Source organism: Tympanuchus pallidicinctus, unplaced genomic scaffold, assembly GCF_026119805.1.
Source record: "Tympanuchus pallidicinctus isolate F22 unplaced genomic scaffold, pur_lepc_1.0 scaffold2, whole genome shotgun sequence".
NCBI classification, from domain to species: domain Eukaryota; kingdom Metazoa; phylum Chordata; class Aves; order Galliformes; family Phasianidae; genus Tympanuchus; species Tympanuchus pallidicinctus.
The window spans coordinates 31,889,150-31,914,123 of NW_026294721.1; the positions used below are offsets into that span (position 1 = coordinate 31,889,150).

The following is a 24,974-nucleotide window of genomic DNA, read 5'->3' on the forward strand; positions in this document are numbered from 1 at the left end:
AGTTTCACAAATATTTTTAGTTAGGAATGGGTGCAGGGCTAAAATTATGTTGCTGTCAGCCTTAGTAACTTTTCTACTAGCTTTGGCATAATACTAGAATTTGGCTTCATAAAAATCAATACTTGAACAAGCCTTATATAAAATGTGCTTTGTTTAAACTATATACACTCAAATAATGGAGTGCAACATTTCATTTACCTAAAGGAATACAAAAATGTATGTTTTAGCTAACAGAGTAAAATGAACCATCTTATATTGTTCTGACTAAAAAAGTTAGCATAAAAGCTTATTAGCTTATTTTTGAAATTCAAAGGAGCATATTTTCAGCAACACTAACCATGCAAATTCTTCTTGAGTGTGCAGGTATCAAAATCCACAAACAAAAAGACACAACCAACGATATATAAATTAACATCTGCTTGATCAGTTTGCACACTTCTGACATGCATTTACCAGTTACATTTGAGAGCGTTTATTAATATCTCCCACTGTTGCCTTTTTTTTAGGGCAAAAAAACTTGCTGGAATTCAGTTGAGGGACAAATCAATGTACGATACATCAGAACACAACTAAGTGCCTCACTCTACAACTGCAGCTCTCAGTAATTGTTTGGAAGCCCTTAAATTCTCACTTAAATCGAAGTTAAGAACTACCACAAGCTGAAACTTTAGCTAGGCACTAAATAAAATGTATTATGCTCAGTGTTTTACTATACTATCATCCTTAAGAACGTAAAAGGAAAACTGAGGTATAACTGGTACCATTTATACAAGTTTGCCAAGAATCCAATTCAGACATAGCTATCCAGAAAATTTAAATATGTGCTTGTCTCTGCATATTTCACTAAAACGAGGCTGTACCTGCAATTTTTTTTAGACTTCTTTCCAAGGTAAGGGTTGGAACACTATACATGTTATGTAGCATTCAGCATTTGGCTTGTTCTGAGAGCTAGCAGGAGAAAACAGGAACAACCTGATGATGGTTTATTCACAGGCATTGGTTCAACATTGTCTGCCTCACCTTTTTTTGGATTGAAAGGAGTTTGACTAAAATTGAGCGCTTGTCAATCCAAGTCTGACCCATCATCATCAGCTCTGGAGGAAGAGTTAGCCATTGCAGAGTCACTTTTCTTAAGAAGAAGCAAGTGGCCATTGAGTTTCACAGGTGGGCATCTGAAGCATGGCATACAGGGTAGGAACAAGTCTATTGACACAGAAATGGAAAATATTTCCTCTACTCACAGTCACAGGAGAAGAAAAAGTGAAATCAAAGCAAGGATTCAGACTCTCCCTCAATAACTATAAAAGCAGTAGTAGTACAAAAACTCTTTTATGTTGGAAAAAAGAAAAACTTTTTTTTTTTTTTTTTTTTTTTTTTTGCTATTTCTAAGTGTACCTTTGAAAAACTTAAGCTTTGATATAGGGTCTGACTTCTGGTAAACAAACTCTGTATTGGTCTGAACTGGAAATGGAGAATGACCTTGCTTGGTCCCAGGAGCCCTGCACTCTGACCAAGCTGCTCTCATGCATTCATGACACCTAGGGAAGGCCTTCGAAAGCCGCAGGGAGCTGTTGACCCTACCTGATTAGAAACTCTTCTGCAGCCAAGAGCCATTGTGCCATGCTGAACAAAAAGACACGCACTGTATCTTCTTTTGTTGAGTATGCCTTCAAAGCTCCATGATGCAGAACCGAACAATGCCATCACCTCTCTACAACATCTTCCACTGAGCTGTTCCTCAGAGGGCTATTCCTATCTCTCGTTCATGGCTCTTTTATGCCATAGCCATACAATCAGGCCTGCAAGATAAATAGGAACTCCTTCTTGAGGCAGGACTTGGCCTCTCTCCACAACAGCTGTCTGAAGCATCAGGAGGATAAGCAGGGTTCTCCAGTCAGCATAAACAGCTGCAGAAGTCCACTGCACATTGAGACAGGTCAGGAGAATGTGCTGCCTTGCCAAGACTAAGATACCATTTCCAACCGCAAAGTGGATTTATAAGGCTTGAAGAGTGCAGTTAGGCAGCAAAACAAAGGCTCACTTTACAAATGCTGGCCAAAGTGTTTGAAAACATGTGCTGGAAATTAAGCAGCTAACTCTTTTATTTAGGCATCTAAATATTCAGACTGATATTAATGAGAACTGTGAGGTGGCCAAACACTTTGGGGGGAAGCCTGCCCTCATGAAAAATTCACTCTGGGCCACTGCCTGGGAAGAGGAATGAAAAGAAAAACCCGGGGTAAGATGCACTGCTCTGAGCCCATCTGCATTTTCCTTCTCTTCGCACTGGGAGTTTTATTTTCTCTAAGAGTCAGTAATAAATTTATTGAAAGAAGTAGCAGGTTTTTAAAGGGTCTAATTTGGAACAGATATAATTTCATTATACAATTTCTGTCCTATTTATTTCCTAGGTGCCTGTTTGGTTAAGTGTACCAGTATCACTTACAATAGTCTTTGGAAAATTTTCTCAGGGATATATTTACCAGGTGGCTGTGGAGACTGCAGCTCAGCCATCTATTGCACTGAGTACGTGGCATGTCATAACACAGGAGAGTGAAAGTATTACTTTTTAATTCACTTCTTCAGGCGAATTTTCTAAGAAGCTGATTGCTTACCAGTCACTGATAAGCAACATTTTATCAAAAAGATGATAATAAGACTACATGAAAACATTTGGGGCCCTATTAAGTTAAAACAGATTTAATGAAAGATAAAGAAATGTGCACAGATGGGAAATCTTTTTTTAAAGCATCATTTACATGCCTGATAAGGCTAAAGAATCATTTTGATGCTGCAATTTTCTGTAGCATGACCTACTGGAACTATTCCGATCTTTGCATAAACTCTCAGGAAAGCCAGCAAAACTTCGATTAGATTTAAGACACATTTGCCATTCATACTAAAGAAAAATAATCAACAGCAAATAACTTTGTTCCTACTTTGTGGAACAAGAATGCATTGAGAGAAAAGCAATCAGTAATATTTGAAAGTATTTTATTTTATCTGTACCGGTGTGTTTAGCATCTGACCTAAGGCTGAATTTCTCAATCCTTTTCTAACACTAAACCTCATAATAAGCCTTACTAAAATGAACAAAGTAGTTGGCAATCAGTAAATTTTGAAATCATTGATTTACAGTGGAAGAGAATCGGGAGAGAAAAAAAAAAAAAAAAAAAAAAAAAAAAAAGGATTTCTTAAATACATGTTCATTACCAGGAGAGGAGATAGACAGTTTTGTGGATGAAAGCATTACTGTACACTAGCTTGTATGCATGCAGTAATTTTGAAATGCACTGACATATCACACATTACACTAGACAAGTGGCTTGGCTATTGCTGCTTGCACTGGATGCTAGACTTGCTGAATGTAAACATACATCAGTGGCTCAATACCTTCAGATCACAGAAAGCTGATGTTAAGAGTTCCAGCTGACTGGATTAAGTTTGTCTATGGCCAAGCATAACACCACTTTAGAGCCTCACACTCTATGAAGGGAGAAAGTCTAATTGGATCTAACAAAGAGCTCACTGCCTCGGCACACAACTTAAAAATATTTGCACATCACAATCTGAACTACTAAGTAGAATAATAAAAGGACATGTTTTCAGAGCTCTATGTATGATATAATGACGTATTACATATATTGCTTTCAAGTAAGTATCGTGTAAACTATGAATAATGTATGTGCTGGTAAAGCAGCAGATATGCTGAATCAAGTCTGGATTCAGACAAAGACTTATTTGCATTAATTTCTGCTATACTTCACTGCAGGGAAGTGTGATGGAAGATGCTTCACAATGAAAGTATTGTTGTAACTATTGAAAGTTTTATTGTAACTATTGAAAGTATTATTGTAACTATTGAACTGTTGAACTGTTGAAAGTATTGTTGCCTCTATTTACATTCAAAGTGCTATCTTAAAAAGGAAAAATATTAAAGTAATAAAAGGAAGGTGAAAAAAAAATGAAGTGGTGGGAAAAATGCAAACAGATTGTGAGAATAGAAATATCAGATTCTCCCATTATAGGCATGTTTTGTGTCCTCTTCTCCCTCAGTCCTTTTTTGTCAATTCTGTGACAGGCATTTCAATTTTCTGGCTAAAAGTGTACAATATCACATTTACAACTTGGGAGAAGCATCCTACTTCTAAACCCATAACACATTAACAATTCACCACTGATCCATGCCCCTCTCTACTCCTGTGTTTCTCACATCTCCTCTGCTATTGGAATATGCCCACCTAGACATCCCTTCTGCTTCACCAAAGCAGGAGGAACAGATTGCAAAGCAGTGTTATGTGAACAGGAGAACCACAAAAACTATTGTCTAAGAGGTTCAATATCATCATAGTACTCCATCATACACTAAGATATCATGTAACTCCATTATAATTAGTCTGTGTTTGGCTTACAGTCACTTTAGATATGTTCAGAAGGTGGGCATAGCCGTGGATCTGACCCTGTGCGCTTTGCAAGCTGGACCGAACGGCTGTGTTGCAATGGGGAGAAAGTATATGGTAATACAGGTCATCTAGATGCCTGAAGGCATCTTATAGTAAATCAACAAGTGGAAGAGAGTTTTTACAACACTGAGTTGCCCTTGCAGATTTGTTCTCAGTAGCATCCAGCCTAGTATCTCCCTGAGTCTCAACAAAGTGAACAGTGATCACAAGATAAGATGTGCTCCTAACTATGGAAAAAGGAGAACACTGATTCAGGCTGACTAGAGGGAAAAAGTAGGTACTGTGAAAGCAGGATGTGATATTCAGCTGGGAAGGCTAACCAGAGCCACCCCCATGGTCGAGGATCACTGCCACACCACATAACTTGAGTCCCATCCTGATTCCTGGAATTTCTGGACAGACACATGCACAGGCCAATTAACCTTGGCAGGAAGAGGAAAGGATGAAAAAATGTCACACCACAAATCTAATTTGGCTCTGCACTGAGGATATCAGACATTCAAAATTCATCAAATCATTTTGCAATTCCTTGCCCTTCTCTGCACAAGTCCACTAGCTGCTTGATTCTTGACCCTAGAAAGAGGGACATGCCACTGCACACTTCCCCACTTTGTTCTTTTTGTGATCATGCTGCATCTATATTCACTGAGGAGCAATCAAGAAGTAAAACACAAAACACACAAAGAGAGACACAAGCTTTGCTTGTCTTTGCTAACATACCTTAGCAAAAGAGGGCATTGAATTGCTGTCTACCAGCATATCAAAGGAGGAATGCACAAGTAGCAGAAAGCATAAACACTGCATTTTTCCTAAGAGCAATGCCAAACTGTGTATGAATCAGTGATGATGATGTTCACAAAAAGTTCCTCATGGCTTCACAGGTCAGCATCTGAAAACATCCTCTCACACAGAAAACACTAAAAGCTTTCACCATTTAGGAGACAAAATATGCTACTTTTATGAAAGGAACAATATGACAGATGAAAAAGCAGAGAACTGGGAAACAACCCAGAAAGTCTTCTGTATCCACTTGTGGGGAAAGATTGGAACAGAAGCCTCAAACAAGGGGATTTACTCTAGGTAGTTTCTGGTGGAGCAAAGCTTCCATGTGGAACTTTTCACAAATATGGAAGGAAACTTAAGCTTAACTTGATGTTGAGGTCCATAAACTTGTGGAAGGCACAGTTTAACCTCTGCATCTTACATCATTCTTAAATAATAATTTTTAAAAATATGCTTTGGCAACCAAAGGAATTCAGTGTAAGAGTCAGAACCCTCATTTTTCAAGATAATGAGAATGCTTGCTGCTGCTAAAGGAGATTAACTTACATGATAATACATTGTAAAGGAGGGGATGTGATTTCTGCATATTGTAGGAAAAATAACAGTACCATCATCTAGAACCAAAAATCTAAACAGGTTAGTTTTGTAGCTCTCAAACAACTAGTCAAAAATCACAAAGATAATTTTAACCTGGGTCTGGAAGTATAGATTATGTTAAATATCCACATGCTGTTGAACAAGTAGTTTCTCAAAATTCCTATGCCATTTAAAAGTACCTCACGAATGCAGTAGGACTTGTATTTGGGTAGGTTTTTTAGTGAGGCACTTCATCATTATCATAATTCTGAGATATCAGAAGGGACTTTTCCCCACTACACATTACACAGAAATTCTAGAGTGCTTTAGTTACCAGTACAATGACACAGAATGACATAAATAAAAAGCATAAGCTCATACACCATTCCCTGACAGTACAGACTATTAGAAAACCTAGTAAGCAGGAAACAGTAAAGGACTTCACTGGTGTGAGAGTAAGTTCCTAGTTCAACTATTACATTTCGTAAGCTCTCTCAAAGTAAATTAAAAGTATATCTATAACTGTCAGAGGAGGAATAACTCTTAAATTCAAGAGAGGTCCACATTAATTTTCCACTTACAAACAAATAATGATAGTATTAATAATTATAGTAATAATAAGTCTTTTGTAACCATTAAACCAAGGGATTTTACCTTATTTTCACCCAAATATTCTTGCACTACATTCTGAAGCCACCTTGGTAGAGCTGTGACCCAGCCATACCCCTACCCTTAGGCCAGAGCTGGTTTTAAACTGGCTGCTCTGGCAGTGCTGAGGGCAACACTAAGCAAGCCAAGGACTCCCTGGGGCTTAGGAACATTATTCTCACAGTACTGAGCCCTTCCTGCCAACCTAGTGAAGAGGCACTGCTCAAATTATTTTGTCTAGGGGTTTCTTGTTTTGCTTTTAAATATAACATTTTGGGAACAAAGACCCCTTCGGCTTTGCTAACAGAGACAGAGGTAACAGGGTGGTAAGACAAGGCTTTCACTTGCCAAACGAAATTATGGTCCTATTAAGAAACAAGCAAGCAGCTAATGAGAACCCAATGACATAATATAAACATCTTCATTTCCTTCAGTAGATTAAAGGCAGTTCATAAATGAACTTTTAAAAATAGCAAAATCAAGATACATTTGCCTGTCAAGCACATTTGAAACCTAACTTTAAACTTATCCACAGATAATTTTTTTTCTTAAACAGACAAAAATCCTTTATAAAGAATCATAGAGAAAGGTAACATAAATATGAGCACACATTCTAAAGAAGTGAGCTGTGTTTGGGTCAACATGGAAGCACTCAAAACAGCACCAACATTTATCAAGCACACCAACCATTTCTCCCTTTGATACTTGAGCATTATTTTTGCTTTAAGACTATTGAAACTTTGAAGTTTTGCAGAAGACCTTGAAAGAAACATAGAGTTTAACCAGCTGCTAAGTATGATCCTGCAGTAAGTGATTTCCATGTACATTACATAGCAAGCATAAAAGAGAATAAGTTGAGTAACGTTAAAAAAAAAAAAACAAAACCACCAACAATGAAGCTCTTTGAAAATTTATCCTAGATAAAAGAATCTGTAGTCTCAACACTTCTACCCTGCCTTCCAGGAAAATGATTAAAAAAGAAAAAGTTCAGCAGAACAGTTGGAGTCCACTGGAGTCCAGAGCAAAGGCAATGTTTGAAATACAATTTGATCTGGATAAGCTTAAGTTATGCAAGACACTTTCACAGCCACAATAAACTTCTTGTAACAGCTAGCCCAGTTGATGATCCATCATTTTTTTGAACCTTTAGAAAGTCAGAGGCAAGACAGCTGGATAAAAAGGATATTATCAAGAAAAAGGCAAATCTGCAGACACATCTAAAACTATACAACAAAACTGTGCTTTGCATACATTGGATGCACTTGGCATACAGCTGTAACTAAAGGTTGTATGTATGGCTACAGCTCTCCTAAGAGAATTCATAACCTCAAAAAGTGCCACTACCTACAGGAAGTCTACACACACATACCTAACTAGCATCCCCATCCACATGAATCTCGTGAGCCACAAAAGATTCCTTTAAAAAACACTGCTCATTTTCCAGCATGGGAAACAAAAATAAACACAACTTCTATTCCAAAACAGAGTAGACCTTACAACCTGTGTAGAACTCAAAGTTGTTTATTTAATAGGAGTTAAAATCTACACATGCAAGAAAGGACCATCAGAATTTGCTCCCCACAAAGGCACCTTGCCTATGGAAGACCTGCAGAGGGGCATGAGGCAGCCAGTGAGCTCCTGCACATGTGCAGGGAACTCACTTAAGTGGCCATTCACAGCTGCAAAGTGGAAACACAAAAGGGCTGTGTGTATAAACACACCACAGTAAAAAAGAGTTTTAATAGATTACTGCACTCAAAGTAACTTTTTTTTTTTTTTTTTAATGAATACAGTAGAAAAGCAATACATCAAAATGAAAAAACAATGCTAAAGGAATTACTCTATTTTAAATATGCACTTTATTTCTTTATTCTAAGCAGCTTATGAATCCTGAACTTATCCTAAGGGATGAGAGAAATTTAGTCAATATTGTACTTAACAAAAAGCATGGAAAATTATGAAATGAAAAATGGATTACGTCCAAAGTGCATGTTATTTTCACAGCTAACAAACTCAGAACTGCAGTACAACCAGTGAATATTAAAATTATTTTATAGCTGATGAGTGAAAATTGTGCTTTTACAAACTGTAATGCACAAACTTCTAGAGCTTTGCAGCTAGGGACATAAAGGTCAGTAGACTTCAGTACAACCAAACTGTGTTTTGTGGTGAGGAGGAAAACGTCTCCTAGGTGATCTTCACTTGCACATGGCCTACATTGTTAAATTCCGCAACACAGTCCAGGACGGACAAACACTGAGAAGCACCAGCATGGCTTCTGATACCAAAGATATACAGAAAATTTGGAGAATTCATAGCGTAAGAACAACAATAAAACCCGCTCAAGTGGTGAAGGAAGATTTTTGTGGGGAGATTAATAGTTGACTACATACCATACTGAACAAAAGATGAAGATATTACTGTGACACCATACGTCAATTGATTAAGAGCGTGCAACAACAGTAAATGCTATAGGAAATGGATAAAAGAGGGTTTTTTAAAGCATAGTCTTGTTATCCCACAGCTGGTCATCAGATTCTCAGTCAAAGCATAGAAAAATAGAAAAGGGAAAGCATCCTCCCAGTACTAAGTGATGCCTCTTCCGAGTTGGGTTCTTGTGGTATCTCCACCTCTATCTCAGAAGTGGATTTAGGACACAACATGAAAAAATGGACCGAAGTTTGTAAAAGTGGGCCTCCATGTGATTAAACAAAAGTTTCTTTTTACCCTGGGAAAGTAACAGAAGGAAAGAGAATCCACCCTAAAAATTTCTTGGCCATAAATAGGAAGTGCCTCTAGATTTGGTCAGACTCACGGTTTGTCTATTGAAATGGGAGAATACACAGAGTAACCTATCCAAAGCTACAAGTTATTTGCACATCATAAAAAAGAAAATTGACTTCCTATATTGCTGCTTCTTTTTATTGAGATTTATTTTCAAGGCTGATGGCAAAAGAATTAAAACCAGAAAAGTCTCATTAAGGAAAAATAAATAAGACAAATGACACAGCTTTCTCTCAAGGTCTATAAAAATAATTAAGTGAAGTTGTATAATTTCTGTAATTTCAGATTTTTCAGTCAAGTGGAATAGGACACTAGAAAATACACTATGGGTATGGTACCTGCCAATAGCAGTGCAGGACATGACTGTATCGCTTAACATAAAGTTATTCAGAAGTTTCGAATATTTCTGATCAGCTAAGGATGCTCATTTCTCGCAAGTGATTTATTCATCATCAATTGAGTTTCAAAGCATATTTTCTAGATATTAACATATTTTAAAAGTTGGCTAAGAAGGAATGACCTTCCAGCCTGTGATATCATTTGCCTATTTTGGCAGGGTCATTTCGAACTGAACAAAATCAGCTGCTGCTTCAGTTTCAGACCTTTCATATAATCAGTTGTCATTTTTTCCTTGTAAATCATGTGTGTAGCGTCTACAATTCCACTGCATCAAGCATCTATTTATCTGGCTGAAATTACAAGCGCAACCTTGACACTGATCTCTGCAGGGTCAGTTTTTAAGACTAGACCTTAAATCTGAATAAACAGAGCCAAATGCTTATTCTGCATATTTTCAGTGTGAACACAGACTCAACTGTTCCGTCTCACACCATGCCCCTCACCTTCAAGTCCATGTTGATTCATAATCACACCTCACAAGCTTACCTGTACAGACTCCAAATTCTGACAGGGCAAAAAGACTTTTCCACGTTTACAAAGACGCATCAGAAGGGTAAGGTAAGTTTTTTGGGGAAAAAACTTGAGATATTTTTCAAGCAAACTACGTGCACACACTTCATTTCATAGCCTACTTTCCTAGGATGAGGCTTACAATAATCCCCATCTTTGTCATTTACTATGTCTTCTGGGATTCCCCTCCGTTGAATGCCAAACCATATAGCCCACATGAAATAAACTTAAAAGACAGGGATGAATACTCCAAAGACCTAAATACCATAAAATTCAGTGTAGAGGAGAGAAAAATAAATTCCTTCTGCCTTGAAAGCCAGACCTCACTGTCCCATCAGCTGGGCCTTGCAGATCTTGGTGACCATCTATTGAAAGTAATTTTAAGAGGAACTATTTCAAGAAAAGTTCTCTCTCAAATAAATGTAATGTAAATGTAAATCTCAAACATGAAGGAAAAGGAACGTTAAAAAAAAAAATATAAAAAAAAAATCAGTACTTCAGTACTCAAAGTAGACAGAAACTTATTGAGATGCTCTCAAAACAGTTCCCAATGTTGTTTGCATTTTCACTAGAATGAGGCCCTACTTCCAGGACAATTACAGTATCATATGGATTCCTACAGAAAACAAACACTGCAGCTTTAAAGTTAAAGCAGGGCATAGGACCCAAGAAAATTATCTTCAGGATATCTATTAAATGGACACATGGAATGGTGCTGCTTGAAGAATGAAGGTTTATATGGGCCCACTTCACTGTAGTAGCATTGCAAAATATAGCAAGTCATAGAATCCATGTTTTCTGGAAACTGCACTAAAAAAACTCAAAGTTGCAATTGAGGATTCAGCCCAAGCATTATTTTCCAAACAGGGAATACCTCAAAATCTAGATCAGAAAAAGAAAACTATAGAAATAAAGCACACACGATGGTTCTCTATGCCACAGAGGATAAACAGGGCTTCTCTCTACCTCTCATGAAGAAAATGAACACATTGTTTTGCACACACTTCCGCTTCCCCCCCCCCCCCACCCCCCCCCTCCTTTAAATAATGAGCTCAAGAAAATGTCACTTGGTTCCTCTGTGCCAATAGAAAAAAATAGATTCCAGTGGACAGAAGAGGCTAGTCCCTGGAATAGAAATGAAAGAATGCAGGAAGAAAGGAAGGCTTAAATGGAAGCTTTGCTCAAATATTGCACCAAATTAACAGAACCACCTCCATCAATTCTTTATTCCATTAATGATACAGAGTTTATTTTATTCTCAGTAATGAATTAAGGAGTTGTCATTTGCAACACATTTTAAAAGATATTTTAATTACACTTTCAAAAGGTCCTTTTCAATACTTGTATTTATTTTGGTCTGGTTGGTTTGTTTGGTTACTTTATTTGTTTCTTTCAACAGCTAATGCAATTGCATTCTGGGAGCATTAACATAACAAATGTCACAGTGAAATATTTAACCCAGATATATAAGTGTCTCAAAAAACATTTCCTTTCAACACATTCTCTCTCTGAGTCCTATGGAAGAAATATCATATAAATAAATGAATGGATTTAAATGTGGACAGCTAACTTAAAAGTATACGCAACAGCCCAGATCACTTTGTACTTATATTGCTCTTAACAAAATACAAAAAATATCCTTGTACCTCCTAAATTATACATACTTACAGTAATGGAAACCTTTGACTTGAAATGCACCACAGCTGACAGGTTAATGACATTACAGAAGTCAGATAATTGGAGGAGGAACTGTCTTTAAAAGTCATTAGTGCCAGTTTTTAATTGCAAAACCAGTTATTTATCTCATTTCAAACTAAATCTTGGGCAGTATGGATTAACAAAATGTCAAGGCCTCTCTAGAGCAGATACTGATCCTGTTTTGCAGTTAAAAAAAAACATTTAGCAGCTCTTCTGTTTCTATAGCTAACCTGTTTTCCTGTTTTAGAAAGAGAGGAGGCAAAATCTGCATTAATTGCCCTCTTTGTTCAGCCATAGCTTCTTCCAGAGCTACAATTCTGCTGTACCAGAGGACAAAGAAGGGCAATGACATCCTAGGTTTACAGACACATACCCAGTTTCTTTGAAACATGCTAAGGGAATTTAGGAATATGTGCAGAATGGTTTACTACACTAGCAGGCTCAGAAAGCCTCCTACATTATATTCTTGCAATAGGCCATCTGCTGGAAAAGGCAGCATCCGTGGCCAAAAGTCGTGTGTGGGCCAAAAGACAGTAGGAAAAAAAAAATGTAACAAATCCCTAAAATTAATGACTTCACATACCCCTTGTGCCACAGCCTACGATTGCATTTCCCAATGCCACCCCAGAATACGTGGTATCACCATCACAATCATAAGGCTTCCTTCCTCATTCAGCAAAGATTATCACATAGATCTATGTGATGTGCTTGGCAATGCCTCACAGTCGGATGAAAGTCACCCTAGTTGCCCTCTTTCACATACAGTCATTTGCAAGATTGCAGCCTGTGGTCCTACCCCTCATCTCATACACTTCAGAGAAAGACATGATTTAGAAAAGGTTGTTCTGTGCTGAAAGTTTCCCACAGCTTTTGAAATTCATGTATCATTCCTTCCACCCCCGCATCTCCCTTATTTGAAGATATGGCTTAAAGAGTTCAAGGACTTTAAGATGTAATTTCAAGCTGCTAGCAACTGTCTAGCAATGATTTCCATCAAAACAAAAAGGAAAGATACTAATTAATTACACTGTTTAACTTGCTTGCATTTTCTGTATCTAGAGAGTAGATGCAACTGGACCAACACCTATTACAGCGAGAAAATCACCTGTAAGTTAGCATGTTTTCTCTGAAAAAAAAACCCAAATCATCACCTGGGGTAGTTCAAAGAGCTGACAAATCTGTATATTAACTTGCAGTACACAAGTGAAATAAGAAAGGTGGTACATTTCATCTGTATAGGTGCTGAATACTCATAGTTCTCAAAGGTAACAAGTATAAATTATGCATGTGTATGCTTGGAAATAAGTCAGCCAAACTCAAAATGACTTAAAAGACAGTCCAGTTCACAACTCCATTGAAAGGGAAGACTTTTCCTCTAGACTGAAGTATGATTTTACTATTTCAGTCTATGCTGGTTTAAGAGAAACAACCTAAATAAGAAAAAAAAATCATGCTGTTCATTACAAGATGTCTTCATTATTGCTGTCGCATCTACACAAAGTTCAGACTGCAAGAAAGGGTCAACAAGGAAGTCTGGATGAAAAGAGGAACACTTTGTTACAAATCTATAACCATTACTACCACATACATACAGCTGCTGCTTCCAGTAATCCGTCCTTCCTGCCCTTAGTCAGCCTGGAAAAAATTAAGTAGTAGCAGTCCTGACTTCCCTCAGCAAACTCTTCCATTTGCTTTTTCTCTTCCAACTTGGGATGGAAGCACTTTCCTTTGCCAATGCCTCACAGAATCATGACTGAGCTTTCACACAATGTGCAAGATTTGTTTCATTCTACTGAAACAGCAATGCAACACTTCAGTCCAGCAGGATCTGAGCACCTACCACCAGCACTATCTACTCATCACACGTTAAGCTCTGTTACACCACCACTATCAGTTAGTCTATTCATAAGACCAAAACCAAATGCAATAATTTTGCAGGACTCCTCCTGCAAAACTCTCCCTCCTTTCTTCCATTATTTTCAATTTATAGTATATGTATATACGCACACACACACACAGAGTGTAGGAAATTAGTTGCACACAAAATATTCAAGCACTTTCCTTCCCTACTCTTGAACACATATGAAGTATTGTTTGAGAGTGTTGCTTATTCTCCACAGAGGAGAGTGGAGTTTGAGAAAACTTACCATTTTCAACAGTTTATTTGTTCATTAACCAATTAGGCCAACTCAATCTTCACCCAGTTGCATCACTCTGCTTGAGGATAGCTTGAAGACAGCATATAAAATTATGTCAGAACATGACTAGGAATGGTAGAAACTCAGCAAGAAAAAAAAAAGATTAAGGGGAAAAAAAAAAACAAAAAACAAAACAAAAAAAAAAAACTGAGCCAGTCATAGCAGCTCCTCAAATACTCCAACAGTTCCCAAAATGATTGCTCACTTAGGTCCTTAGTTTTATGGGAAACCACTTCTAAAAGTTTAACTCGGCCCTCAAATCATAAACTACCATCAGAGCACAGCATTTAGTCAACTGGACTATTTGCAGTTCACTTCTTACTTTAAGCCAAGGTCAGTATTTCAGTATGACTTGCACTTAAAAACACATTTTAAAAGATTTTTCAATACAGGTAAGACAACTCCTACTTGCATACAAAGGGTCCACAAACTTCTGAAAAGATTTAGTATCAATCACTACACCCATAAGAATATATCCATTTACAAAAGTCAGCCAGGCAGTTCGAATTTTTATTAAATTTACAGCAAGATAAAAGAAATGCCAACAGTGGTTTGTAGAAATAGCTGAAATGCTACTAAGGAAAGAAATGTCATTGAAATTAATAATTTCAAATATATGTGTAACATTTGAGAGCAGAAGGTCAGTATAAAAATAGATCAAACCCTTTGGACTAGCTCTCATTTCTTCACACCATTCCAAGTCACACTGCCTACACTGGCAAGGTGAATAAGAAAAATTCAGTTCTGCATGAAATATAAAATCTACACTTTTGCAGAAAGCTAATAAAACATTTATGCACAAATTAAGTGTATCTAATGGCATTACACATACGAGTTAAATGATCAAAGATCCAAGCCTCAAAAATAAGAATGCAGTTTACAACCATGAGGACTAGAATCTCTTCTTTTTGTCAATTTGCTTCTGTTTCTCAAAAGAAAGCCATGATTCTTAAATAACCAAAGACTTCCACTAAACCTTAAAAAAAATGCAAGTAATAAGAAAACTACTAGTTCAAATCACAGCTCGCATGTAATACAGATCACACACCAGTTTTTGTCAAGAAAGCAAACTTCACTCAAAATGAAATAGTCCTGAAAAATTCTATTATACAGTTACAGAAAAGCTTGATGTCTCCTTATCAATAGATTTCAGAGTAAAAAAGTAAAAGCTTATTTTTATGTTCTTTAATTTTAATTGAAGTAATGAGTGATTTCTACAGGTCCTCACTCAGTAACATCCCTATTGCACTGAACAGACAAACAACACTGTAACCCCCTGACTTATTCATAGAGAGAGATAGAGAAGCCTAACCTGTTGCAATAGAAAAATATCAGAGAAAAATTATTTAGCTTCAAGTTAGAAGTATACTCTTCTCTCTAAATGCAGAAATATGGATCTGCCTGCTGCTGCTGCAGCTGTCAGGAAAAAAATATCCTGTTCCATAAAATACAAGCATGCATCTATGCAATGTCACTGCTTCTCATGTACTGCTGGTAAGCATAGATTACATGTCCTATTTAAAAAGATTTAACCCTTAATACATCCACAGGATTTACCATCCAATTCCAATTAATTCAAAATTTCTAGAGGAAAATGTTTTTCCTTTTATCTAAAGTAATGTTACATAGGTGCCAAAGTAAACTTGGAAAAGGAGTTTAATACTGTGGGAGAAATGTTTCCCAGCATAAGAAGCTCACTTCATGTGACAGTAATGGGTGTCCTGTGAAAACCACAGATTGAGGCAGTCAGAAGTTTGAGCACAAAAAACATACTGGCAATCCTACGTCAATGCATTTCTTATCATCTCCCAGACAGAAATGATATTTATATTTGAAATCCTAAATACAATGCAGATTCAAGATTTTACATTCATAATATTTGCAAGGTGTTGGATGTAGCGGTCCTGAACAGCTGCTTAGGAATGCTTGTGAAAAAAAGGAAGAATAAATTATCAGTATTTCTAAATATGAAAGCATAAGGCAGTCACAGAATCACAGAACTACAGGGGTTGGAAGTGACCTGAAGAGGCCCAACCCCCCTGCCAAAGCAGACACCCTTAAATAGATCAAACAGATAGGCATCCAGACGAGTCTTGAATATCTCCATAGAAAGAGACTCCACATCTTCTCTCGGCAACATCTTCCAGCACTCTATTATCCTTTCTGTAAAGAAGTTCTTCCACATGTTAGTACAGAACTTCCTATGTTCAAGTTTTAGGCCATTATTCCCTGTCCTATCACTACGCATCAGCAAGAAGAGCCTGGTCTCATCCATTTGCCTCCCAGTTCCCTTTAGATGTTTATAAACATTAATCAGATCCCCTCTCAACTTCTTTCCTCCATGCTGAACAGACCCCGGTTACTTGGCCTTTCCTCATAGGAGAGATGTTCCAGGTCCTTAATCATCTTTGTGGCCCTTCGCTAGTCTCCTTCTAGCAAACTGGGGAGCCCAGAACTGGACACAGTACTCCAGATGTTGTCTAATCGGGGCAGAGTAAAGGGGAAGATCACAGCTCTCTACCTGCGGGCCACACTCTTGTTAATGCACCCCAGGATAGCACTGGCCTTCTTGGCCACCACGGCACACTGCTGGCTCATGGCCAACCTGTTATCCACCAGGACCCCCAGATCCTTCCCTGCAGAGTTCATCTCCAGCAGGTTATCTGCTAACCTGTACTGATGCAATCCGCTGAGCAACAGAAGTTTCACTCTGTTCATTAAAGTAGTAGCTTGGAGTTGATCTCTGTCTTGATTCAGGGTCTCTGAACATCTTCAGGGGTATTTGTGCCTGCATCCCAGCTGACAAACTGAGATGCAGAGCCATATGGAAGTGCCATCTCCTTGAAGCACCAAGACCCAGCTCAGTTTGAAAGGTTTCTTCACTTGATTCTCCAGGACAAGACCCTACAAGACCTGCCTATTAATAAAGCAAGTCTATGATGCCTGTATGAAATTAATTGTATTTCTGCAGGCTACAAAAGTCTTACTACATTCATTTTAACAAACTCTACCGGATAGTTATGCCTGGAGAAAAATTCCCTGATAGGAAAAAAACTGTTTCTCCAACTTCAGTAGCAAATGCAAATAGCTAATTAGCTTTATCTCCATTTTGCTGTCCTGATTTTGCAATACAGCTGGCACAGAAGCAAGAATTTGTTTGCCCTGTCCAAATCTTCTTACGTACGTACAGAGCCTACAGTCATCAGGAGTAGAATCAAATCTGATTAGCGAAGATTCAGACCGTATTACTGTACCCTCTGTACTATACTTTACATGCATATTTGTGTTCGTCATCACTTCTGATGAAGAAAAGAGGAAACTGCACACACACATGACAATTTAAATTATATTTGACTCAGTTTACAAATCAAGCTGTATTCACATATTTAAGACAGAAAAGAAACCTAGCAAATCCCTGCTCAAATACATATTACCAGTCCAGTATGAATAAATCTGTTATTTTGCCCGTGGTATTTCTCCCCCAAAAAACAATGTGTATTTCAACAGTTCACCTTTACAGAGTCTATTTTAAATGCAAGTACTTCCTTGTACCAAACTAGTAAGAATAAAAGAAAGTAAGATGGAGAAAAGGTCAGAGATTATAATGAAATATATATCAGAACACCTATTTCTGATAAGGAAGATAGTCATGAAGGAATTAAAGTCTTACCTGATCCTTAATTGACCTCTGTGTTTTTAATTAGGAAAAAGGGAAATTAACCTAGAGCTAATTAAGGTCTCAATTCTACAAACATGCAAGTACATAATTTTGTTCACTTAAGGATTCCTCAGTGAAGTTCTGCATGAGCAAATATGTTTGTAGCTTCAGGGAATAAGTCTTGGATAACTTAACCTTTTAAATACTTTCCTTTTAAGTGGCTAATCATATACACAAGTCATTCTGGATTTTAGGCTTTACATGTGAAATCTTTCTGAATTCTAACCAAATTTTGCTTTTCTTTCAGGTGGGAGCAGTTACATCTGTGTTACAAAATGAGGTAATTTTAAAGAATGTGCATTTTAAGTATGTGCCTTTATTCGTGCTTGTATGAGAAACTACAGTCTTTGGCTTAGTAATTTAAAATGTAGAGATTCTTAGCAATATATTTTGACACTAATACTGGATTAATTTTCAACATGTAATAAAATCAATTTCTGTGGAAAAAAAACTTCTAAACATCAGTGTACATTCAAGTCGTCGCATACTGCAGTTCATATGCTACTTGAAATACAACTTTATGGAAGCTTTAAATAGAGAACTTATCTTCAGGGATGTTCTTCCCTGCACCCAAACCACAACTCCAGGCTTTTCCCCTTATTGCATTCAGTGATTTGCACACATCTCCTCAAAATCTGTTGACTCATATCTGTAGTTCTATAAGCCACAACAGATGATTATGAATATAGGGAGCGAAATGGTCATTTAGGCTCTTATGAACACACCCATCCTGCTGGCCATTTCCCCTCTAGATGAGGGCTTGCTCTACACATGGCTCAGATAGAAAATAACTTTCTGCCTGCTTTCCCAAGGAAATGTTTAGACTTGCTTATCTGTGGATAAACATGCCTGCCAGACCCACTCTTACAAGTTTTGAGGCTATTGGCCAATTATAACCAAATCTGACAAAGGTTTAGAGCTTTCAGAGATATTCACTCTGACAAGAGGCAGAAAAGCAGGCAGCTGGACTGAAAGCACAGCACCATGAGGAGAGAAGCTGGAGCAGGAACTTACTGCTCTCCTATCACGGAATCAGTCTGGAGATGCAATGCATAAGAACATAGACTTCTTTGGTCTTACTTTCTATCAAAACCCTACAATGCATTCTGTGGGTGGGAGGAATTAAAACATATTGCCTGAACAGCAGAGACACAGCTACGCACCTCTGTGTGTATGCTGCTGGTGTGAGCACGCACAGCTGCTTGTGCACACACAGCATGGCTTGAACTGATCATAAAGAATAACTGATCACACAGGAATTTCTTTACAGCTTGATGAGATGCTGACATTGTGAGCAGAGAAAAGTAAACTCAGTAATGTAGATGTAACGCATGACAAATACAGTTTAATGCAATCAAACATTATAGAGTATTATAGTTACCTAAAAATCACTTCCTTATTACAAAAAGTCAACCCTTACAGAAGCTGTAATAGAGAAATCTTTCTCCTTTCACACACTCAAAAGAACAAGATCGCTGATAAAAAGCACAGTCCAATTTTCAGATATCATGAGAATGTCACAATTTGTTGACTTTTTGGAAACCTTATCACATAGTCCTTGTTACATTTTTGCTACCTCCACCAGACACAGAGTAGAAAGAGTGAAGTACTTATCAAAAGCAAGCTCAGTCTGAAACACACGCTGCTGCAGGAATTAATGAAGTGACCCATTTGGCATGTGCAACCTCAGTTCAAGAATGTTTTCTAATCACTTTTCTCCTACTTGGGCCTATCAGCAGCAACACCTCCAGTTTTTTCAAGGGAGTATAAAATAGTAGTTCATATATTAAAAATAAAACAAAAACAAAATCCAAATGAGTCTGTAAAATATATTTTATAATCTGCTGTACTAAGTACAACTAATTTATTTAATTCTGCTAAATATTTACATTATTTACAATATGGTGATCTATTTCACTTTGGCATGAATGATTTGAATACTGATGTCCCCATAAAATCTAACCAATTTCTTCAGTAGAATAATGACAACATGTATCTACCTATGCATTATTCTACCCTTGCAACTACCCTATAGGCAGGAGAAAATACCTGTCACAAGTTTTAGGGTGACTTTCTAGTTTATTCCATATTTTATCCAAATGTTATGACCTACATGGTGTCCGTGAGACACAGACAGCCCTCACTCACAGCTCACTGCCTCAGATACTGTGTAGGTAAGGCATTACAAAGCAGTTCCTTCCCCACAGGATTTACTCTCTAGGTAAATATTTTTTAGTCAGTAGTTAAGAAACAGAACAGCTCATAAGCATTCATCCAAAAAAAAAAAAAAAAAAAAAAATTACTATCATTTCTTGGGAGTAGTAACATCATTTCCCACCTGAACATCAGGCTCTGTCCCATTGTTTCCTTGCACCTGGCAACAGATATTATGTCTTACATATCGAAACTCTTGTTTTCTAAAAAACAATATGCAGGGAAGAATGACAGAAACAGGCAGGAAAGATGAGACTCTGGGAACAGCCTTTGCATATCTGTCAGTTTACATTATTACCAACCAAATCCCTTTAAAAGAATTTTTAAGACCTGAGGGCTTGATGTTGCAAGAGCTCCATAAAGCAAAGCATCCTGCACATGCATCATTTCAATAGCACAAGCACAACAATTCAAATGAACTTGCTCTAGTCCTTAAAATTGTGTACTGAAGTGCTATCTTGAAGCTCCAGCATTTGTTACACTGACCCACACAGTATCAGCTCAGGGATTCACACAGAAAATAGGAGATACAGACACAACTGTCCCATAGTCCCCAGCTGCACAACTGTAAATCAAGAGTAGTTTGCTGAAGCCAGGCTGGGCAGCAGGCTGTGGGAAGGCACTCATGGCCCTTCTATGGTATTTATTGTGGTGGATTCCTTGTTTTGAAACAACTGCAAAACTGTTTCATAACAAAGTTTCAACATATTAACCAGAGGATTTTCAGTTTATTATGAATTCATCATGTCACTCTAATGTTAAAATGCTGCTTTGATTTTTCCAGTTGCTTTTAAAGCAACTTTGAAAGGCATCCACCTCTGCATATACAGCCCATGCCAGGAGGAAGGAGTGAGAGTCTGCACAGATTCTGACCAAGGTGAGCCACCTCTGTGGGCAATGCCACTCTCAGTGTTCTGACTCTTAACATCAGGGTTCTAAACGATCCACTCTCAAAACCAAACAAACACGTGGCAAAATCAGTTTTCCATAAGATCAGCTTTAAACGAAGCAAGAGAGAGGATGAAAAGGAGGAGAGGAAAAACGATGTGTTTATATGAACGTGAGTGGCACAAGAAGGAAAGAGGACCAATCCTTCACCACCAACGCTACCAGACAAAGATGTGGGTTTTGACACAGCGCAGAGTTAAAGCACAGACATCCTTGCCACGGTGTGAATGCAGAAAGTTTACCCAGGGTCAGGGGCCATCCAAGCTGTCCGTGGAAAGCGAAGATCAATACGGGCTGCAAAGACACCCGCTCCCGGACGGAGCCGCGCTACAGATGAGCGGCTGCACGCTGAGCGCGTTCCGGGGCGTTATCCCTACATTCCTGCCCTGTCCTCACTCCGGCGTCGCGCTGTCACGACGCGGGACACACCTCGGGGTTTGTGCCCCCCCACGGCCTCCTTATCGGCCAGGCTTCCTTTAATCTGCATCCATCGGGCGGTCTCAAAGCGAGCCCGAAGTTACCGAGTGATCCGACCCGGAGGGCACGCCGGCGCTCACGCCGCTCCACCGCACGTGACGGAGCTCCGCAGCTGCCCCGAACCACCGGCCCGCACCGTCGCGTCCTTTCCCACCGATTGGCCCCGTTCTCCACCATCCCCAAGTTACAAAACCACACAGATCAGCGTTCGGGGAGCGCTGGAGGCTCCCTGCACCGCCGGCCTGTGGCAAGGAGCGGCCCGAGCAGTCCCTGCCTGCTACCGAGCAGCCCCGGGGCTGCAGGGCAGCCGTCCCTTTAACGTCGTCCTTACCGCTCGTCGGCGCCGCCTCACCCGCTGCACCGCGGCCGCTCTACTTGGGTCGGGGATTTTTTTCGTTGTTCCCCTCCTCTTGCCCTCTCCAGCTCCCACTAGTGCTCGCTCAGCCCCGCGCTCCGTCGCTGAAAGCGGCCGCCGCCCCCCCGCGGGCAGCCGGCGCTCCGCCGCTGCGCCCCGCCGCCGCCCTGGGGCCCGCACCGCGGGGGCTACACCCCCGGACCGAGGGACGGCCGCGCGGCCCCGGCTGATGGCCCCGGCACCCAAAGGGACTTGTGGGGAGATGGAGAGAGACCCCTAATCGGAGAGCGTAGTGACAGGACCGGGGGAACGGCTTCAAACTAAAGGTGGCAAGTTTACCTCATATACGGGAGGAACTCCATTCTGAGGGTGGTGAGACACTGAAACAGGTTGCCCAAAGAAGCAGTGGCTACCCCATCTCTGGAGGTTGTAGCCAGGGGCCCTGAGCAGCCTGATCTAGTGGAAGCTATCCCCACCCATCTTCCAACCCAAACCATTCTCTACATTGTGGAGCATTTACAGCATCAGTCTGCTGCAAAATGTATGCTGCACCACTCTCTATAGGTAGAGTCCTCTCTATAGGTATTCCTGCTGTAGCTCATACCGCACCTCACCAGCAGTCAGCACTCACAAGCACAATTGAACTTTCAGCCTTGGGTGCTCAGTATCATGTTATTGCTGCTTTGCTGGGATTGATGAGAAAATAAGTGATCAGCAGTTCTGGTCTAGTAAAAGCTTGAGACCACAGTTACGTCTGTCATAACACATGATGAAGTTTGAACTCCGAGAAAAAGGTGAGCTCAAAATGGGAATACCTGAGGCTTGACTACAGTTCTGTTACAGTGTGCACCAGGAACACACTGAAGCAGCTCTGAAGCAGCCTCAGCACACAGAGCAAGCAGTAAGATAAAAAAAAAAAGCATCCCACCAGCACCCTATGTGCCAGGGCCAGACCACAACTGGGTCAAATACCGCAGCCTGAGCACCAAGTTCTCAGCACCAGCCAATTCAGACAGCAGCCCTCCTGAGCTGCTCTCTGATAACACGGGCACGCATTACCCCAGCCTCATGGGTAGCTTCTATTTCCCACACTTGGCAGAGTTAGCAGTCTGCCTAACTTTCTGGGAGAATTAATACATTCATATCCACACCAACAATCCATCTTCCTTTGGCTGAGAGCACTCCACTTGCAGAAGATAGAGAAGACGGTGTAAATGTTTTGGGGCAGCTATATATGAAAGAATGAGCAAACTAGCATCAAGGAGGGAGGAGAGCTTCTTTCAGCACACCTCTCCCTGTTCTTATACCCAGACTTCAGTGCTGTAAAGAGCTAACAGTGTTGACTTTTTTATTATTATTATTATTTTCAGGCACCTCAGTCAAAATCAAAGCCAGGAGTGATGAAATACTGTGAGAAAGGCTTATTACCAGTTGAGACAAGATGTGAAAACACTGAAAAACTGAGGACAAAACTTGTTCTAGTGAGATTTCTGGACAGCTATTTAGTAAAATCTGTGCATACAAGTGATCATTGTACACTTCATGTTCCACACTTTTCTGGCCTGTATCCTAGCCACAGCTCATTATAACACAGGTATATTGCCTATTGTGAGCCCCAAGTTTCTCTCTCAGAAAATACACTTCACTTTTTAATTGGTTTTTCTCTTCTGTTTGCCTGCTGCAGGAAGACAGAGACAAATAGATGTACTTGCTTTGCTGGAAAGCAGCTGAATAGCTACCCCATGCTGCCCTGGCAAGGGAAACCTAGAAACAGCTCACTGAGGTGGTGGGGAGAAAAAAAAACATCTCAGGAAGTAATAAAGAGAGGGGTGAAAGGGGAGAAGAGATAAAAATAAATAAGAAGGGAATAAAAGGAATATGCAACAGAATTGAAAAGTTGTTGTAAAATTAAATAGTTGGCAATGAGACAAGAGGTGTTAGGAACACCTTTGCTTCACACTGGAGAACTGAGAGGCTGAAAAGTGTGGTTGTATTTGAAGCACAAAAATAATTAGATATCTAGAGTACGAGACTCAAGGACTTGTGCTATATTGCTACAATGCCAGCACGCAGCCAAAACGAAGCAGGATTTGTTTACCAATTTCCTTGAAAATATACAGCAACTCTTCAGAGAGGCATGCCCTCTAGAGCTGCTGTGAATCAGCAACCACAGAAGCTATTCAGTCCTACGCTGAGCTCTAATGAAAGCAAGAGCTTCCCCTTCACAACCTCCTACTAATCATTTCTAAATGGATCACTTCAGCCACCATTCTTTATCTCCTAATTATATCAGACCTCGTTAAAGCAACACTTGAATGAAAAAAAAACCTTAAAATACTGAGCTACCAGTGATGATACTGCAAGGGAGGTGGTAGTATTTCTGAACAAGACACTGATTGAGTCTGCCTAGTAATTGCCTAAGTCTTCTATCATAGCTAAGGTAAACAGATGAAACCACAAAAATGCTCAAGCCTCCTGGCAAAGTTTTCAGCAAGCTTTCACCTTCCTGACCTCAAAGCACTGAGAACTACACCATTCCTCTGCGCTTCCCTCAGATGCTGTATTTTTTCAGCAGAGAACTCCCACTAAACATATGCAAATAAACCATCCAGTGGAATAACAAATATTGTGTGATCTCTTCACCTTATGTCTATGTTTAGACAAGACAACACAATCCTTCCTGTTCTATAAGCTAATGCTCTACTGTTCCCCAAACAGTAGCATTCTCCCTGTCTTAGAAGGAACTACATAATAAACAAAAAAATCTGTTTATCATTCAATGGCCCTATGTATTCCACACGGGGAAAAAAAAACAACAAAACAAAACAAAACAAAAAAAAAAACACATGCAACTGATTTATTTCCTTAACATTTTTCTTTTTTTCTGTCCTACCAAAGTTGCAGATTTCAGCAACACAGAAAGAAAGCGTTATGATGCCGGATTAAGTAGACTTTGCTCCTCACAGTGCATACAGGAGCATACAATATTTCATAGCTTTCTTACAGTTCTGTAAGGTCATTACATTTCCAAATACCAAATTTCATTTGTTTTTGTTTACATAGATTATAGCTGATAGCTCTCTACTGTTGGTTTGCTGGAGGTATAGTGTATTTTGATAGTCAAACAATTAAACACTCCATCAGCCAGCTCAAGAAAAAGATAATTACCATATTTATTTATTTTTTCCAGGAGTTTTATTTGT

The 24,974-nt window shown here is 39.2% G+C and overlaps 1 protein-coding gene across 2 annotated transcripts in view; it reads right to left on the reverse strand.

The window, feature by feature from the left end:
- BMPR1B (bone morphogenetic protein receptor type 1B) overlaps positions 1–21,849 on the reverse strand; it is a 234,603-nt gene extending 212,754 nt beyond the window's left edge. For both annotated transcript variants that reach the window (XM_052682136.1, XM_052682133.1), the window contains exon 1: positions 21,748–21,849. The gene's annotated coding sequence lies outside the window, so the exon portion shown is untranslated. The remainder of the gene's footprint in view (positions 1–21,747) is intronic.
- Between the last annotated feature and the right edge of the window lie 3,125 nt (positions 21,850–24,974).